The 20436-nt window shown below is 38.0% G+C and overlaps 1 protein-coding gene and 1 long non-coding RNA gene across 9 annotated transcripts in view; both read left to right on the forward strand.

The window, feature by feature from the left end:
• Nucleotides 1–20436, forward strand: part of PRKN (parkin RBR E3 ubiquitin protein ligase) — a 1205440-nt gene that overhangs the window by 132488 nt on the left and 1052516 nt on the right. The gene's annotated exons all lie outside the window — the stretch shown is intronic.
• LOC111771375 (uncharacterized) lies at nucleotides 11203–18881 on the forward strand. Its single transcript, XR_002805184.2, has 2 exons — nucleotides 11203–11802; nucleotides 18334–18881. It is a non-coding gene; the product is annotated as an uncharacterized lncRNA (long non-coding RNA).

Below are 20436 nucleotides of genomic sequence, written 5' to 3' on the forward strand. Positions count from 1 at the left end.
GGAAAAATAATCCGAATGGCAATGTTGTGGTTTCAGAAGGTTAATATTATTCCTAAAATATATTACTATTAGACCTGAGCAATGAAGAGGTCTTTTTTTCTCTATATGTAGGCAAATTTCCATAAAGAGCATTTATTACTTTGCTAATGAAAAAATGTATAAATTTTACTTTAAAGGAAAAGAGAAGAAGATAATTACATTAAAATAAAGGCTTCTGGAACTTTTGAAGATGGCCTCACATATAGTTCACACACATACACACACACTCTGTTATGTGAAAACTTTATCAGTGCAGATAGTAATACATATACTTGGTATTTCATTCACAAATTCTTTAATGCCTAATGAGTTGTTCCCTTGTAATTGAAATCTCCCTGAGTGGGTCCGATTTAAAAAGTGTTTACTTAATGCCTACTGTGTGCAAAATACTATGCTAGATGCTCTTGGAAATCTGAAGATAAATTACACTATGACTGTGACAAAAACAAAAACACAGCACAGTAAAATAACCAACGTGTTAATATGTGTTCATAACAACAAGGCACCTTTAATGGAAGAAAATGGAAAGAGTGACAAGAGCAGATTTCTAGTAATGACTGAAAGTATTAAATGCAAATATCAATATGAGCTCAAGTTTATGTTTACTTTTAATAAATTTTGCTGTTATGGGGATCTGGGCAAACTGAAAGCTGCAATCATTGTTATTCAGTTAGACCATAAAAGTAGCTGCTTTGAATGCATATTGCAAATAATTCAAACACAGAAAAAAATACTTATAATGTTAAATTTTGAAGGGCAAGACAAAAAGACACATACTTACCTTATTAGTACAGCTGTTTAAGCACACAATTACTATGCTTGCTTCCCCTTCCAGCATGAATCAGGAAGAAAAAGACTGGGAAGAAAGAAAACAAAGTGTTGGCAAGTCTTTGTTTTTGGATAGTAGAGGCTATAGATTTTTTTTTTTAATTTTTCTCACTTTTTTTGTATTTTCAAATTAGTCTGTAGTGGGCATTTATTACTTTACTAAAGGGTAAAGTACAGAGAAACTTTACTTTTTGGAGAAGCAGCAGACAAAGAGAGTGGCTCTAAAATGAACCCAGCTGAGATTGGGAGAAGGGCCCAGAGAAGTCGGCTGGTCCCCCCTGACAGAGCAGTGGGTAAAAAGCCCGCCTTCTGGGCTGTGGACCAGCACAGAGTGGAGATGCAGGGCGTGTCTTCAGACAGTTTTCGCTCTCATCAGAAATCCGAAATCTAATCAGAGAGAACAAACACTGCCAAGATATAAGATATTTACAATGAAAGAACGGAGAAGGCAAAAAAGTATAGGTGTGGTATTTTTTAAATCTGCATAGTTATGACCCTACAGAAGTATCTCCATAAAGAGAAGGGCAATAAGGGTGAACTGTTGGTGCTGCCGTAAGTCTTAAGAGACAAGATAGAGAACACTAACCTTTGTAATACTACGTGCTTTCCCAGTCATACAGTTTGACAGAATCCAGCTGGGCATAGCAGGATCAGAATGATGAGCCAGAGCGATGGAGGGTAAGTGTGTGTAGGGAAGAAGAGACAACACAGGGGAGGACAGGGAGAGGATGGTGACAACAGTCTTCATCCTGTCCGCACTCAGAGTAATAATGACAGCTACAACTGACTGAGCACACACCACATGCCAAGGGCCGCTCCAGTGCTTTGTTTATGGTACCAGGTATCAATGTACGACTGAACTCCGCTCTAAGGAAGTGAAGGGGATTGAGCACAACATACTCCTGTGTCCAGGGCCCACCTGACTGGAGAATGTCATGAAATTCCCATTTTCCTGGCAAACTTAGTGGTTTTTAAAAACCCTAGTTTGATATTGCTTGCTATTTTTTTTGTTGTTAATGTGAGGAATATTACCTACCAATCATCCTCATCCTTAGCAAGGAAGTTTCCATCCCTTCACCTTAGGTTATTATTGTCTTATTCACTTTCCAAGTCGAGAATATTACTTGGCTTTTCTCTCAATGAAACTCATTTAGCTCAAGTAAATTCATCTTGCTACGTAATTTTTTCCAGAGGAAATATGAAAAGTTTCTATTTATTTGTGGTATTGAGAGCCCAACTTTTGAGAGAGATGTTTAATCTCCTTTCAGCATAGATAATTACAATTTCCCTCCCTTTTTTTCTGTATGATAATTCGAGTGAGGAATGGTTTCATTTTGCTCATTAAGATTGCTGTCTTTCTGTGCTTCTCTATGAGGCAAGTTGTTTTGTAATTGTCAAGGGCATTCTTATTATTTTGAAATTATTCAAGATAAATCCACATAACCGGGTTGATAATCCATTATGTCTATATTTAAATACATATTATAGATATGCAATAATTATCAAATCTATTCTTTGCATGATGATAATATAAGGTAATGTTCACTCTGATTATCATTAGTATATTGCCATTATTCTGTCGAGACTCTGCCCTTCCATTTTTGATAGTTCCCAGCAGATCAAGAAGTAGTACTGGTCTTTATGCCAGTGACAATTATAACCTCAGGGTGTAATGGATGCCACCGTATACTTATTTTGTGTTTCTATTAAAATATACCTCTTTCCTAAAATAGCAAAAATGAATACATCCCATCCTTCCTCCACTTGGATCTGGTGGCTTTAGTGCCTGTATCATATGGCACAAGTTATGTCAGGATGGGGTCTGCATCACTAGGGCCTCCCACGGTGCCTATCCTGTGTATATAAGACACTCAGCAAATGCTTATTGAACTGAACTGAATTCTCTAAATAAGCAAGAACAGCTCTTTTCATTGTAAGCTTTAACATTTCATGTATCTGTTGGCCTGCTCCCTCTCTCTCTCTGTCTCCTTCAAACACATTGTACTTTTACAGAGCTTCTCTTTCTGTTTCAGGAAAAAAGGTCATCCATTTACTTGATTAGAAACCCTGTGTGCCTCTTGATATTAGATTTAATATGCAGAAGCTGTAAGATTAGAGCTCAGCTTATAGCCCCTCATGGTGACTTCCAGTCCCCACAGCTGTGACTTTTCCTCTGCTTTCACTCATAATCATCTCAGAAAGGATGACACAGCGCGTCTTTCTCTTCTGAGACTCCCAGGACACTCACTTACCAACCAGGATATGGTAATGGGGTGATTATGTTACGCAGCCAGTAGTGTTCATAGATTTAACATTTTAAAAGACCAGTATCCTCTAGCATATATACCTTTGCCCCCTCCACGAACATCTGAAAACAGGTTTATTACAATTGTAACAGAATATTACAGTGGTTTCTTGCAGATTGCATTAGTAAGCATATTTAAATTTATTTTTGAAAGAGAAGCATCTTCTTTTAACATGCTGGCTATTGAAAAGCAATAACTTCTGAGATACTGATATCAGGATATTATCAAATCTGAGTTTGTTATAATGCTTTATCACGAAAGTGATATTTTGCATTTTTATAACATCCTCAAAAGTTTACATCTTTTTTATTTTGTCTACTAAACTTATATATAACTTTCCCCTTATCACCAAGTGGATAGTCAGGCTAACTGGGTATGAGTCTCGGCTCCTCCATTTGGTACCTGTGTGGCACTGGGTTAGTTACTTAACCTCTTTAAACCCAGCTTCTGCTTCTGTAAGATCTCTTAGAGAGGATATTAAGACTGAGATTATAAGGGTGATGTGATAATTAAATAACAAAGCTTATGAAATGCTCAGTGTATTTCCCCTGGAATGAGACTACAAAAAATAATTGCCAACATTTACTGAGCATTTGTTGCTATATCTTCTTATGATTCATATTTGCACACTTAAAGAATTGCTAATAGAAAATAAGAGAAGAATGGAATTCTGACAAGTTTGAAAAAATAATTTTGTGAACACCAGTGACCAGCAGTCTTCATGACTCTTGGGAGATTTTGGGTAAATATCGATAGAATAAATGAATGGAGCCAGAGAATTTTCAGGGAGGTGGAATTGCTGTGAAGAGCACAGAAGAATTAAATGCAGTCACCTGGTGATGGGAGAAATTTGATGCATAAGGGAAATGAATTTGTTTGGTGGATAATCTAGGTCAGATAATCACAGCAGTTTTACATATGCTAACATATTTATTGTGATTGAATACTGATTTTAGTTCAGAGTATCCCCTGGACTAAAAGTGGTTTTATAATTATTATATGATAAAAATCAAACACAGTCTGTAGTACGGATTAAGAAAGGTATTTATGTAGTGGGTCTTGAAAAGTTAAACAGCTTAGGCAATATTCTGGCAATACTTTTATAGCAAAAGTCCAAAATTTGTAATATGGCTGGCTCTCTTTTCCTTAATCATTTAGTGAAGCTGAATATAATGATATTCAAATGTAAATCAATTGCATTTTTTATTTGTATTTCACTTTCTGACTCCTGCATCCAGAAGCAAGTGGTAGTATTTTAAATATTTTTGGCTGGTGAAATTTTCACAAGTACTGTTTTTTATCAGTAACAACAAAGTTTAAACTTTACACATAGGAATAACCTCAGCAATTGACTTTGATTATTCACTAATTAACAGAGGGTTTTCAAAGGTCTATCAGATAATATTTTGTATATAGTATTCTGTGTTCTCTGTCCAGGCAGACAGAATTATAGTCAGTCCCAGCAACAAAACTGCATTAAAACTCCAACTACTTATCAGTGAAGATTTCTTGAGATTTCAGAATATTGGTGGTGGGTTATATGTTGGTGTGGCTATTCTGAGGTTTATTTTTTTTATTTTTATTTTTTTTCTTTGCATTGTAGGATAACTTGCTTAATTGGCACCTCTTTCCATTTGAATGGTGGAAAGCGTTCATTGTGTTCACAGAGCGTTTCTGGGCCTTGTGGCTCCTGGGGAGGGATAACTCTTTAGAATGGCTGCCCCCTGGGAGGGGGAAAGCATAAGCAGAGATTCTGAGTGACAGAGTGTTACTAAATCAACACATCAATCTCAGGAATAATTGTTGGATTGTCAGTGAAGAGCGATTATGCCGTTTAAGGAAAGCCTTTGGGAGCATACTTATTCCCCCACCACCAGTTGGCTCTTCGGGGTATGAAAGTACTGTATTCTTTCACAGGTGGAGTTTTATTTGTTTATTTATTAATTTGTGTGTGTGGTGGGGGAATGAGGTACTCTAGGAGCAAGAAAGCAACAATCCACAAAGGATTTCTTACAGTTTTGTTTTATGATACCCATCCTTGCTGGTTCCCTCAGAGGCTAAGTAAACGCTGAGGCTCTGTCTAGCTTTTGCCACATCAAATGGTCACATTTTCATAGACATTATTTTTGCATATAGCTAAAATGTATAGCAAAATACCAGCTTAAAGGATTCCTGTGCTTGCTGCTGAATTTCATGTTGTTTGGAGACGTGTAAGGTACTATTTAAAAGACAACAAATATGTTTTTGGAGCCCCACTGTGCACGCAGCACTGTGGAAGGGCTTATGTAGGATTTAAAAGCTTAAGATAAACACAAACCATGTAACCATCAGGTTGGATTCTGTTTACTAAAATGAAAGGAGAACTGAGTCTAAGAGTTTGTGACTGGTTTTAAGAGGAAGAAAGCACTGTGCACATTGTCATGCAAATTTGAACTTGAACTTGGTCCTGGAAATGGATTTCTGTTGATAAGTCATCTTTTCTTTCAGGGACCTTTGGACTGTCTACATGACAGGATAAACCATGTGAAAACAAAAATACAGGGACTATAATCAGGATGTTATCCTCAGGTCTCTTATTTTCTGAAACTGGAATAAGCAGATGATACAGAAAATGTATTCAGCTTTGATGTGTTCGAAGTCATATAGACATGTATTTCTATTCCAGTGTATTTTGTTTTCCATTCAAAAATATTTAAGGGTAATTTTTTACAAGTTTTAAGATCTGTAAAGCAGTTAGAACTTTGTAGAAGGAGAAGACTTCCTCCTACAAGGCCTGTTTTGCATTTGTAATCTTGGAGTTGGGTGCTTCAGTGCTCTCTTCACAAATTGATATGTAATGTGTGAAATGCTTAATAATGTCATCAAAGAGATGTATATGTTTATTTATGTTTTACAGATAGGAGACTTAACCACAGGGAATTTAAATGACTTGAATATTGTAGTTAGCACTCTGTGTTTAGAAATAAACAATTCAAATTTTTATCTAAGTCTGTTTTAAAAATTTGCTTTTACAACCCTTTGTGAGTAAGGTCATTTTTTCCTCCCTTTGGGTTTTTTTGGCCAACCTTGCATCACAATTTTGGCCAGCCCTTTCATAACTGTATTCCAAAAGGAAATTGGGTGAAAATGTGTAGATAGTTCAGTTAAACTCATGTCCTTTACTTTCCCCAACTCTGTTAGTTGGAAAAACTTCTTAAAATCTAAGTTTAATAATTATCTTTGTATATGAAGATCTACAAATTGTTACAAAGAAGTTTCTCAGCGAAATTGAAAATTGGCTTCCTTTTCTTGTTTGGTCCATGACACCAATGAGTTAAGAATTTAATATCCATTTCCACTTTTTCATTAATTACCATAAAACTGCCGTGAATATTTTACTATTCGTTCTAAGTTAAATAATCTTTCAAAATCTCTCCTCCAAAGTAAATCACTTATAAATGAATCCATCTACCTCTTTGCCCTTCACTTAACCTCTTCTATCTCAGATGCTTGGTATTCTTTTGGGGAAGGGAAATCAAATTTATATTAGTCTCTCAGTCCTCTTTTTAATATATTTAATCTTCTTATTAGCCTTTGTGACAGCATCTTAACTTAGTGGTGACACCTTCATTGAACCTGGTATGGCACTTTTCGCTCTCTCTAGGAAGGGCCGTTTCTGGCATTGACCTCATCGTTATTACACCCAGGGAGCATGGAATATTAATGTTTTCTCAGTTCAGTAGGTTTGCTTGGTATTCCATTATTTTCAGCACATACAACTGGGTGATATGTGTCTCCGGTTTATTGGGGGAGGGGAGGACTCTCAAGAAATAGGAGATGCTCTGTATGGGCCAGCCCTTGGGAGTCTGCTGCAGACGTGGCACTACTCTGAGCCTCATATTTATCCACTTGCCAAGATACTTTACCTTTCTCTTCGCTATTTGTATGCACCCAAATATAAACAGTACAGCCAAAAAGTTCCTGTAGGAAAGGAGGCTTCTCCTAATAACCTCACTCTATTTATTGCCTAACATGATGCCGTGGACCTTTTCAGGCATGGACCTTTCAGGGGGTCCATAAAACAACTTCTTGCCTGTTCCTGGTATGTATTGTGGGGCACCTTAGAGATTTTCTTTTTCTTCTCTGTCTTCCATTGTCTCCATCTTCTTATAGGGCTTTGTTACCCCAGGCTGGATTTGATAACAGCTAACTTGCTCCCAATTCCCAGTCCCTCCTTGATGTTATTCCCAATCTTTCCAGAGCACGGTCTCATATGATAGTTCCCGGCCTCTGGAAGTACAGGGTCTCCCAACTGACCATCTTATAAATTCCAGACCCTTCCGCCTGCTTCACATCTATCTGAATATATGTTAAAAGGAGGTGTATCATACCGAGGAAATTGTCTAAAATTCAAGATAAGTTTCCTGATAGGCCGTATTTAATTCATTCAACAGACTTATGGAGAATATGAATTGGGCTATTGCCTATGTAGGAGAGTATATATAGACAAGTAAGATTTGGCATTCCCTTAAGAAGCTTGGAGTCTAGTAGGGAAGAAAGACATGTAAACAAAAAATTACAATATAAGCCTGTGTGTGTGTGTGTGTGTGTGTGTGTGTGTGTGTGTGTGTGTGTTGGTTTTCCCCAGAGAAGGAAGTGGGCACATATTCCTCTACAGGGGTTAGAAGTCACTAGGGAAGAGATGATTAAATTGGGTCTTGAAGGACAACTAAATGTTTGTTAGGTGTGGTAAACAAAAGATTTCAAAGGATATTTGAGGTAAAGGAATTAGCATGTTTAGCGTCAGAGTCTTGAAACTAAGGGAGAGATTTGATGGAATTGAAATTACAGGATTGGAGAAGGAGAGGGAGGGAAATGACAAGGACAGCCTTGGTTTCTAATTTAAGACAGGAGAGAGCTTGAGGACAAAGCACTCCTCAAATGGAAGAGAGTCTAGGAGAATGATGAGTTTGGAGTCTGTTGGTAAAATGCATTTCACTATGGAGCACCAATCTGTGTTAGGATCCAGCAAGATCAGAATCTGTTACAGAGATCGTAAAGCTGAAGTTCAGATAGCAGATCCGCATGAAGAAGGGATCCTGAAGAAACCGTAGCCAGCACTAGAGACCGAGAAACAGGAAAAGATGAAGCTGTGGTCAGGGCCTAGGTCAATCATTGGTCTATGGCAGAGTGAGACCTGTTTCCTAGGGAAAGGGTCACCATGCATTTGCTATGTTAAAGAAGAAGAACGTGGAATGTCAGATCCTGAGAAATAGGACAAGTTGCTCTGGAGAGTGCTGATTGAAGGGCCACATCATGTGTGGGTAAGCTTTTTGACTAAGACCCGAAGGCCAGGTTGTTTTCAGTCTTGTGGTGTTTAACTTACTTTTGTATTAGCCTTGAACTTCTGGAGCTTATGTTCATTTACTTTTAGTAAAATTTGGGGTTTTTTTCCCAGAGAAAAATAGGACATAAATTAGACTTAAATGGTTTTTTTGGAGATAAAATAGCTCTTAAAAATTTTGCATTTTGATGAGATGAGTTTAAATGAACGAAATGCAATCAAATGAACAGCCCTTAAAATACAGTATGTGTGAAAAATCAAATCATGACTACTTAGAGCAAAACGTTTAAGGCTTTATTATATTGAAACTATTTGAAAAAATATTCCGAATGATGAACTAGTAGAATATGTGATCAGGTTTTATAATTTAAAACTGACTCTCCCTTTTTCATGGATGTATTACTTTCTTTTCTATATACAATTACCCTAAATATATTGTTCTCAAAACAAAGTCATCATTTTAAAAACAGTGTTGTTATTCCAATTATAAAAAATATTTATACTTTGTTTAAATATGTATAAAAATTTTAAAAATTCAAAAAAAATAATAAAGATCACATTTATGTCCACATATAAGAGATAGCTACTAAACTTTTGTTCTAGAACTGTCTAGATCATTTTAGGTATGCATGTGTATGTGCGTGCATGGGCGTGTGTGCGTGCACACACACACACACCTTTTTTGTAATTCATATATTTTTTTAATGGCGTCAGACCTTTTTTTTTTTTTAAGATTGGCACCTAAGCTAACAACTGTTGCCAATCTTCTTTTTATTTTCTGCTTTTTCCTCTCAGATCCCCCCAGTACGTAGTTGCATACTTTTAGTTGTGGGTCCTTCTAGTTGTGGCATGTGAGACACCCCCTAAGCATGGCCTGGTGAGCAGTTCTGTGTCCCTGCCCAGAATCCAAACTGGTGAAACCCTGGGCCACCAAAGCGGAGCATATGAACTTAACCACTCGGCCACGGGGCTGGCCCCTGTAATTCATATTTCTACCAAAAAAGAGGCTTATATATTATGTCTGTATACTATTTTGTACATTTTTTCACTTTATAACAAATTAACATTTGGATTTTGGATTACTATTTTTAATGGCTAAATAATATTTTATTTATTTGTCTTAGTATTTCCTCAGATAAATCCGTCTGAGTTAAATTGCTGGTTTAAAGAACATATTTAAAACGTTGACATGCATTTATTACCAAACGGCCTTCTGAATGGGTTTTTATGTTCCTGCCAGCAGTATGCAGGAGTGCTTATGTTTGCAGACTCTCATCAACACTGATGTTAGTTTCCTTTAGTCTTTGCCAATTTTATAAGCCAAAATGATATCTTATTCTTTTCCGTGTGATTTAATTGAATTTTCCCCTATATTATTGGTCATCTTTATTTTTCTTGAGTTATCTGTTTATACCTTTGCTTATGTTTTATTTGTGTTTTTACCTCTTTCATGTTAGTTTAGCAAAGCTTTTTATAGATTAGAGATACAACTCTGTCTGCCTTTGGGTTATGATTATTTTTCCACTTGGTAATTTATCTTTTCATTTGCATTCGTGTGTTTTGGCATACTGAAATTTTAAAGATTTGGGTAGTAAATCTGTCATCATTTTTTCCTTTATGTTTTTTCTTTAGGGTCATGCTTAAAAATGAAAGGCATTTATTTTTGCCGCTTTTCTTGCACTTGGACGACAGAAACAGCCCACAAACTGATGGTTAAATCTTTTGTTACTGAGATACCCCATGGGCTGTCAAATCCTCTGTCTCAGTTCTCTTCTTATTCAGAATCTACAATAAGTAGTCATTTTTTAAAGAGAAGAAATGACTATCTAGGACAGTCTGTGAGTTTCCACCTTCAATCTGGATGTTTAACATTGGGTTATTTTCTTTCTCTGTCTGTAGTTTGACTCTTATTCACATTAGTGGCGTCCCTAGTACAGTGTTGATTTTGTCTTCCTAATATCCAATCTTCTTGTTTATTTTTCAGTGTTTCTAGATAGCATGCTATTTCACATTTGACTTATTAATAATTATGTGTAACTCTCTGAGCATATCTGGGATGATCTCTCCTTCCTATTGTATTTTAAAAGTGAGTCAACAGAGGGGACTGCATGTGCAAAGATGCATAGATGAGAAAGAACATTGTATGTGGGGAAACTGGAAATTAGGATGTGGTTTCTGCAGAGGGCACAAAAGATGTAGACTGAGGACTGAGGCTGAAGGAGGAAGTAAGGTTCAAGCCATTTATGGTCTCGTAAACCTAATAGGGAGGTTGAACCTCATTAGAAAAGCAATGGGACGAAGAAAGTTTTTTCCCAAGGGAAGAGACACAAATCAAGATTTATCTTTTGTGGCTACGGTGTGCAAAACTGAATGGAGCTTAATGGAGAGTACTATGGTCTAGAGGGCACAGATTATATAGAGATTATATATATGTGTGTACATACACACACGGGTCGGGGGAGATAGGAATGGAATTGATAGAGAAGGAGATATGACTATGAAAATGTAGAAACAGTAGTATCACTTGAATTAGTTCTAAAAGCAGGTTGTGTCATTAGTGCTGTGGAGTGGATTCCAACTCCAAGCAACCCTGTATCCAGCAGAGCAACCCCTGCACGGTCTTTCTGCACCATCCTCTCACCTTCCAGTGCTGTATCAGACACTGCTGCTATTCATAGGGTTTTCATGGTCAATTTATTTGGAAGTGGATGGCCAGGTCCTTTTTCCTAGTCTGTCTTAGTCTGGAAGCTCTGCTGAAACCTGTCCACCATGGGTGACCCTGCTGGTATTTGAAATTCTGGCAGCATAGTTTTCATCATTGCAGCAACACGCAGCCACCACAGTGTGACAACTGACAGACAAGTGATATGGTTCCCTAATAGGGAAAGGAGCCCAGGCTGCTTTAGTAAGAGTGCCAAATCTTAACCGCTAGTCCACCGGGGCACGTATAACTCATTTAATTCAAATCACTGAAATAAAGAAGAGTAAACAGACAATGAGCAGGAGAACAGACTTAGTAGGAGTCAGCTGGGACTAGCTGGAGGGTTGTCACCCTGAAAAGGTTTAAAAGGTGGAAGAATTGGAATATGGTACTATCCTCAAGGAAGGAGATAGTATATATGCGTGGGAATGCTGGAAGTCTGCAGACAGTCTGGAAGATCTCCAAGTTGGCTCCTGGCCCTGAGATTGTTAGGGGGAGAAACACAAGCAGCCTTGCTAGACCGAGAGAAGCAGTATCCTCATTGGAGAGCCTGGATAAAAAGGGTGTGTTCACTAAGAATAATGGTGTCGAGGCTGAACTTTAAGGTAAGCCTGTATTTCGTTTTGCAGAATTGCTCATTTGAATGAGTGATTCAGATTCCCATGGCTCAGGACTCTGTTTTGGAATCTGCCTAAATATATGAAACATTACAGAGATGGAAAATGAAGCGCCCAGAAGGCAAAAGAAATATTTGTAAATAAAATTAATAGAGATGATTTTGAGAAAGGTAGGCAATTAAAAGACATTTTTTTTAGATATTCTGTAATACTTATGTCTGACAAGTAAGATTTTAATGAAGCATTTCTATTTCTTTTTATTGAATATGCATGGGTTTATTAATGAAGGGGTTTTGACACACAGACAACAAGTGCAAAGAAGTACTTAGGGCAAGGGGAAGCTATTAGGTCACACACAGTTTTGTGATGTCAGTTGCACAGTTACATATTTCCACTGGGACATATGGTAGGGTTTCTATAAATATTTTTAAAATAAATGGATGGATAATATATGTCTATATAATGAGTATCATAAACCGTGATTTCTTGATTGATCTTACTGAAAGACCTAGTAAGATTCCTTTAATGCTTTTCTTTCAAAAGAATTGATAACCCTTTTCTTTCTCAGGTAGGACGTTTGTAGTTAAATAAGGACACTTTGAAAGGAATATTAGTGCCCCCAATACTATAAAAACTGATATTTTGCCCCGTGAGGGTGTTTCAGTCACTCTACCTAGTGACAAAATTAAGGATGTCTGTCTACATATGGCACCTCAGGGCCTTAATTCGGATGCTTTGACAATTGTGCCACTCCATTATCTTCATTCTACAGATGACATAACTGAAGTAAGAGGAGGTTAAGTGGCTCCTGCTGCATCACAAAGCAAATTAATGTCAGAGCTCAGTTTCAAATCTTCTTGTGTAAGTCTTGGATATGTTTGTAGCCATAGATTCTTTTTCGTGAGTATTAAGTGTTTATTCTGCAGTAGTATATAAACATGTCCAATAAAACCTGAGTTCTTTAATTTTATGCAAGAGATCATAGCAAGGAATAATTCAAGATACGGATCTTTCTGGAAAATTTAACTTTTTCAGCATGGCACACTGAAGGCCTCGGTTATGTTCTGACCTTCTGCACCGCCCACGTGGACATTCAAAGCCACACACGCGACAGATGAGATAATTCATAAAGGACACAATAGAGGACAATATCCAGAGTACAGGTGCCGAGATTAAGGCTGGACAGAAGGAAGGCTAGCTTTCCTACTAAAGCAGAAGGGAGGTGGACTGCACTGGTGCTGAGGGAAGTGGATTGGGAGGGGCAGGGAAGGGGGTCCTTTCTGACCCATGACCTGTGTGCTCCCGGTGGAGTAGGAAACAAGATCTCTTTTGGGGCCTGACTTCGTGAGATTGGCTGTTGATGGATTAAAATGACTATAATGTTACCACATTACTAACTCAGCCTGTGAGATGATCTGTTCTGCAGATATATTGTGTTTCTAGAGGGCTACACACCTACAATTTGGTGACCAAAGAGACCACGTAGAGCCTGAGCTGAATGATGCTGGGCGTGGCTGCTCATGTTCTTCGTCTAATTGTACTTTGTTCTGTTTGCTCTTTACCTAGAACCTGCAGCCACAGACCAAATACCACCTAAAGTATCTGCAGGAAAGCTACAGTGCCTCTATATAATCCCCACGCTTATATTCTTTACAAATGCAACGGAAGGTGCATCATCTATAATCTGAAGCAGAGCTATGTATGTTTCCATTCAATCAATATCTGGTGCCTACTAAAACCAGGCTCTGGAAATAGAGGTTCCTGCTTTTAAAGAGTGTAAAGACAGATGGGAAATGGTGCAAACAATGAACAGATCAAAAAAATAAATAAGAATTTTAGATAACAATGTGTCATGAAGACAACAGGGCAATATGATAAGTAAAAGATGCTCAGTGTGGTGTGAATCTAGATTGTTGTATCAGGGAAGGCCTCCCAGAGGAAGTAACTCTAAAGCTGAGCTCTGATTGGCAAGGAGCAGGAAGCCATGGTGTTTCAGGGAGGTGGGAGGAGTAAGACTGGAGGCCTCAAGGCAGGCTGTCGTGAAAAGAAAGAGCCAGTGTAGCTGGACTTAGTGAGGAAGAGGCCAACAGGACATGAGGTCAGGGAGTGCCATCAGCACCCAGAATGTGCCATGACCCTGAGTTCTTGGGGAAGAGTGGGTATTCAGTCTAAGGGCAATGGGATGCAGCTGAAAGATTTTAAGCAGAGTTATGGTCTAATCTGAATTAAAATTTAAAGGATCCCTCCAGTTACTGTGTGAAGAATTAATTATGAATGGTAGGAAGCTGTTTCAGTAGGCCAGGGGAGATGATGTCTTTGACCAAGTGGGAATTGCAGAGAGGGACAAAATGGATGAATTCAGGACATACTAATGAGGTAAATAGGCTGCCTGTTGATTGACTAGATATGAGAGGCAAAGTGAGAGTCAAGGATGACTCCTAGGATTGTTGGCTTTTTGTTTTAGAATAGCTTTTCTCAATAAGTAAAATAAAATGAATCCATCATATAGTAGTCATTGAATGTTTATCAGTCATCTTTAGGCATCTTTATTATGAACATTTCATAGATGATGACACTTGGCCTGTGGGCCACCTTCCCAAGGTCAGTCAGATGAGGAGTATGAAGCTGGCAGAGGAACCAGGTCACCCTGAGTTGGTTCAGAACCTACCTCTCGTCCACTCAGTCATGATGGCCCTATAAATATGGCCTTGGATGTCAAGAGAAACCCTATCTCTTCCTCTGCCCTTTAGCCCCAGAGATGGGTAGCATCTTACAGGTGGCTTGGCAGGCTGGTGTCCCTCTGAGAATGGAACAGGGGCTAATGCACTGTCCTCAGGTGGACTGGACTGTCCTCTGACCTATTCTATATGCAGGGCCTTCCTCAGGGTCCCACAGTGACTCGATTGGAGGAATGCCTGGGATGACCAGAAGACTCTCAGAGCAAGACCCTGAATACTTGCTTTATCTTCTGGGCTTTTTGACATCACAGAGGGGAGAGCTATTCAGACTGGTCACTCCCTCACTCTGATTGGGTAAAGAGCTGAAAAATGGTCAAGATACACTAGTTGCTTAATCTTCACTTTGCATCTGGAATATCTAGATTTTTTTCCTCTGGTTTTTGTTTTTTGTAATTTAAGCAATTCTGTACTTCTAGGTCATCTATATTTTTATTATAGTTGTTCTTACAGGAACTTTTGAATTTAATGCTCTGAAATGATATTATATGGCGATAAGTCTCTTTTTTGTGGTTAAATATTTTATTGATAATGCTCAGTAATTAATTATCTGCTCTCCTGGTTCTCTTCGTATTTCTCTTGCTATTTATCCTGCGTGCCTTTTCTGGACTCTTCTTTCCTATTTGACATACGTATCTTAGGTGGTTTCAGCTCTGCTCTTATTCTAACACACAAATATGCTGATGCTGAGTCTTAGCTTGCTGCCAAGCTTCTCCGTGATGCCAGCTCATAATGCCTGCCTGCTGGATACTTCCACCTAGATGTCCCACAGACACTTCAAATTTGTCTAAAATCATCATCTTTTCCCCTGAATCAGTTACTGCTTTCTCACTTGGCGAGGCCACATGTACCCAGGCCTCCACACTGAGTTTTCCATGTCTTAGCTTTCTCAGCTAGTCTCTGCATTCAACCAGTCACAAATTTTACCTACTGAAAGTTTCTCAAAGCACTTTTTTTCTCTTTTTTTCCCCTACCACTGGCCCTGGTCAGATTCTGTATCACCTTTTAACTAGATTCTTTTTAACTAGTTAGCTAATTGCTTTCTGCCTTCAGTCCTCCTCTTAAATACCTACTCCACCGATATAAAAATTTACCTATAAAATGAAAAATATGACTGTGGCATTCCCATGCTTAAAACTGTTTAATAGCCACCATCGCCCAAAGAATAAAGCCCAAGCTTCTTAATATGTAAGCCCCTCCACAGTCTGGCCATCCTTCCACCCAGCTTTGTCTTGACCTCTCTGTGAAGTTGAGACTGAAGCATTATCAACATCAACCTGAGTGTGTTACACACACCCTGCTCTGTTTCTCGCCCTTAAGCCCTGCTCAGGGATCTCCTCTCCCACCCATCCTCTTTGCTGCTTCTTTTGTCCCATCTGGTTAAATACCATCAATTAAGGCTCACTTCGGCATTACCTCTTATAAAGTCTTTCCTGGTACCTGGAAATGCTCTCTGTTTTATCCTCATTATTATTCCATGTTAGCGCCTTAATGCCCAATGGGATGTCTCCTGCTGCATGGACTTTAATGTTTCATAATTGTCTGTTTGTCTGTTTGCTTCTCCCTCTGAGCTTTAATTGAGGGCATTTTATTCATCTTAGTGAAGTTTCTGAAAAAAAGTAGGCACTCCATAAATAGACATTGATTAAATTGAATGAATAAATGTTGGCACTTAAATATTTATGCCACTTTTTGGTAATGCATTAATAGAATCATTGAATGACTGCTCTTTAGAAATAATCATGAATATATTGTTAGACTGTGATTTTTAACCCAAGATTATAATGTATGTATTATTTCTAGTTATGAAGCTAGTGTAGTCAAGTAAACTTTTTAAAGGGTTTTTACTGCACTCAGGCACAAAGAATAATCTTTGGGTCCTTCCCTTAACTCAGTGAAGTGCTGTCTTTGAAACCTAATTGTCACCTCTTCATTAATGAGTATAGTAGGGGAAAGGAATTCACCGTTGATGTAGTTGACAAGTATGTCTATCCCTTCCAGTCATCACATTAATAGAGAATGAAATACATATAAATAGAAGTTTAATAGTAATGGTCTCAAATGTTAATTGAATTTACTTCTTATGATCTCCTAGTTGTCATTGGTTAGACAACTCATTTTATGTGTAAGAGAGCTAAGACTAGAGAAGTTAGTCATGGTCACAAACTGGGTCACAATAATTTGACCAACTTAGATCATTAGAGACGTTTACATTCCAAAACCTTTCTTTCTCATATATGGGAAAGTATTAGTCTCCTATTAAATTTCAATCTCTGTTAACAAAGTGTCTGACAACCAACTGTCACTAGGATGTGTGTTCCTTCTCAGTAAGGAATGTTTGTAAGGAATAAGGGGCTGAGATGCAGGTGGAAATGCTTTAAAAAATAACTGCGAATGTATGGAAGAAAGCACAAAAATGCACAGTCTATATTTTTGAGGTTTACAGTGGCCGTTAACTTTTTATATTGCCCCAATAACTAAAAGACCTCAGGAGATAGGGCTTTGGCTTTTACCAGTGGTTCCAGCTGTAAGAGAAACACCTGAGCTGGGATGAGTCAGGACCATTCATAACTACGGCACATCTTCCTGGATGTTAGTTACACTCAGATGGGATGGGGGAAGGGGGAAGATGGTGTGTGTGTCCATGCGTTTTTTAAGGTTTTAATCAAACAAAAATATTTCCCCACAAATCAGCTTAATGGCCTGTCACAGTTTGTATCATATGTTTTATTTACAAATATAATGTTAGTATTTTTCATTCCCCCTATAGTGCGTTTCCTGGTAACAAAAACATTTTGGAGTTCAAAATGTTCATATAACTTACCAATTGCCTTTTAAAGTAGAAAAGTTTCAAATTATATGTTTTTCAGCGGAGAATTTCATCAGTATTTGAGAATAAGAAAATTAAAGCATTTGCTTAAAAATCAATAAAGATATGTAAAATAATATGAGGTATCCAGAATAGTTTGAAATTTTTAAGGCTGTGTCATAAATGACATCTTCTCTGAGAGTCCACCTAATAAACTGGTTAATAACGATGAAGGCATAATACTCACAATAGAGGTAAGTGACTTTTTAAGTGTGGCAGTCACAGCCTTTATGACTAATTTTAAAGGCCTTCAGAATTCTCCCAAACCAGGATCTTACTGAAGATTTTCACATTGGGCAAAAGGAATTGTTCAGTTTTCTGTTGTCCTGACTTCTCTCCGGGCAATGTCAAGGGTTTCTTGAGTATGGGCAGTAATACACTCATTATACTCATAGTGTGAAGACAGTACCTTTCTGTACAATATTGCTTGGATATCAAAAAAATGTATAGGGGACCGGCCCGGTGGCACAGCGGTTAAGTGCACACGTTCCACTTCGGCGGCCCAGGGTTCGCCAGTTCGGATCCCGGGTGTGGACGTGGCACCACTTGGCAAGCCATGCTGTGGCAGGCATCCCACATATAAAGTAGAGGAAGATGGGCACGGACGTTAGCTCAGGGCCAGTCTCCCTCAGCAAAAAGAGGAGGATTGGCAGCAGGTGTTAGCTCATGGCTAATCTTCCTCAAAAAAAAAAAAAATATGCATTCTTGTTTAAATTTAGTCTCTTCTTATCTGCTTTGTTCCCTCAAATCAGGCAGGTATTCGCCTTTCTTTGTCGTATACCCCAGGATCTAGTGTCACAGAGTGACTCATGCACTAGGGTGCTTTGCCCTAGCAGGGCTGACTCTAGTCCTCAGTTTACCTCGTAACTGCAATTCTGCATAATGATCACGTCTATTCTACTCTTTTTTTTTCAGCTACATGTTCAACGTGATACACAAGAGGAAAACAAGAAGGCCTCTGCTAAACTTAACAACACACACACACACAAAATTTGAGTGGTTATTGCTTCATTTCCTCTACTTGCCCCCAGTCGCCTCTGATCTAAGCTGCTTCCAACCTGAGTTTCTGAGACATTTCACAAAGGACTCATAGTCGTAAATAAATAATCTAGTATGCAATAAGCCTGAGATTTTTTTCCAGGTTATTACATGTATTACTTACCTATTGCTGTGTAGCAAATTACCACAAACTTATTGGCTTAACACAATACTCATGTTGTTATAGTTGTGAACTGTATCCATGCACTCAAATTTAACAACTGCCCTTTTTGTAACTGAGAAAGATTTAGTATAAAATCCCAGAATTCTTATTAGACTATTAATCTTTTTGACTTACCCTAAAAAATGCTTCCATGTTTTGTTTGTTTACTTTGAGTTTTGAATTCAGCTGTAGAAAATTGGCTGTAACTGTGGAACTGTAATGGAATAATGTTTAAAAATAAAACTGCGAAAATTTTTGTTTTCTTGTGTTTTCACCTAATTGTGTGACACTAACACCTTTCATAGGAAGATGGCGTATCTTGAGTATATCTGGAAAAACAAAACTGAGCTATCTCAGCAATCGTGGTTTTCTTCAGTGTAGTTGATACCTATTACTGGTAAAAAGCTAGTAGCAAGAAAGCTTATAATTGGATAATGCCTAATAGTTTTTCTTTACTCAGTTAATTAGTGTAAATTTCTCTCTGGTTTTCATTAGGAAGGATTTCATGAATATAATTACTGGGAAAGCTGGGATATTTTTTAATTTTTAAATTTGGCATCCCAGTAAAGTCTTGCTTTAAAGAATACTTTAGTGATTGGATTAGAAATGAATTAATTTTATTTGATGTATTTCAAAATGATAAGATCAGAATTGATTTAAAACATCTATTTTATATTACTCTAAGGGCCATTTTAAATTCCTTTTTACCTAAATATCTGTAGCCATTATTGACTGTTGCAAATCATTTCCCACGTCTTTGCAATGGGGGCACCACATACTGAGCTAGACACCAGCCTGTGGGCCTTTCCTACTTGGTTCTTTGTTGCTTATGGCTGAAAAGCCTGTTAAAAACATAGTCCCTTCCATATAAAAGGAGGCTAATAAATGATTTTTGAGATGGATCTATAAAAGGTGTAGCTGAGAATTCGTCCTTTCTACAAAGTCCCCCAGATAATTATATTTCATCATTTCTCTTGAAGATTTATCCATTCTGCTTTTGGAATTCTTTTCCCATGATCTGCAAATCCATTGTTAAATTCCCAGTCTCATTTTAGAACATTTCTACCATGGCTTCCATTTCTCATGAGGCCTTCCCGAGGTGAGGCTGCTTTAATCTCACACATGCCTGCCTCAGGTTTGGGTAGGGAGGTCATGTTGGGCTTTCTCGGTTGTACCAACCAGACTAGCACTCCCATCCCTCTTGTAAAAACTCCTGAGCTTCATGCCATTTCTCTCTACGAGGCTCTCCTTCATACTACTGTTATCTATTAACCTTCTTGTACCTCACTAAACCCATATCCCCCACTCATTGAAGATTTATCACCTCTCCCATTCTCTGCTCCAACTTCTGTCAGTTTTCTTGGGAGTTCTTCATTTACACTAATAATCCACTCAGTATCCTCAGTCTTAGTTCCTTGATCTACTCATCTCCAATGAGCTTTTCTTTGCTCTACCTAAACATCCGCTCTCAGGGGATCAGAGTCAGACTAGATTTTGTCATCAGCAGAAACTTTTCTGCCTCCAAAATTACCAACTCAAACATTCTCGTCTCTGACAACAGCTCTTATTAACTTTCACAAAAGTTCCGTTAACTTTCTCACTCCATTAACTTTCACAAAAACAGTTATTTCAACCTCCCTGAGACTCATTCATCGACTTATCACTTTCTCGCTCTTCCCCAGCCTTTTGTGTCTTTACTTGTGTCTTTATCCTCCCCAAGTTCTATAGTGCATCATTTGTTCACTTTCCTTCAGCTGCTCTTTCCCACTCTCTTTTTATTACACTTTCTAAGCAGATTCATACCTTCAAATGACCTT

This window comes from Equus caballus, chromosome 31 (genome assembly GCF_041296265.1).
Source record: "Equus caballus isolate H_3958 breed thoroughbred chromosome 31, TB-T2T, whole genome shotgun sequence".
Classification (NCBI taxonomy): Eukaryota; Metazoa; Chordata; class Mammalia; order Perissodactyla; family Equidae; genus Equus; species Equus caballus.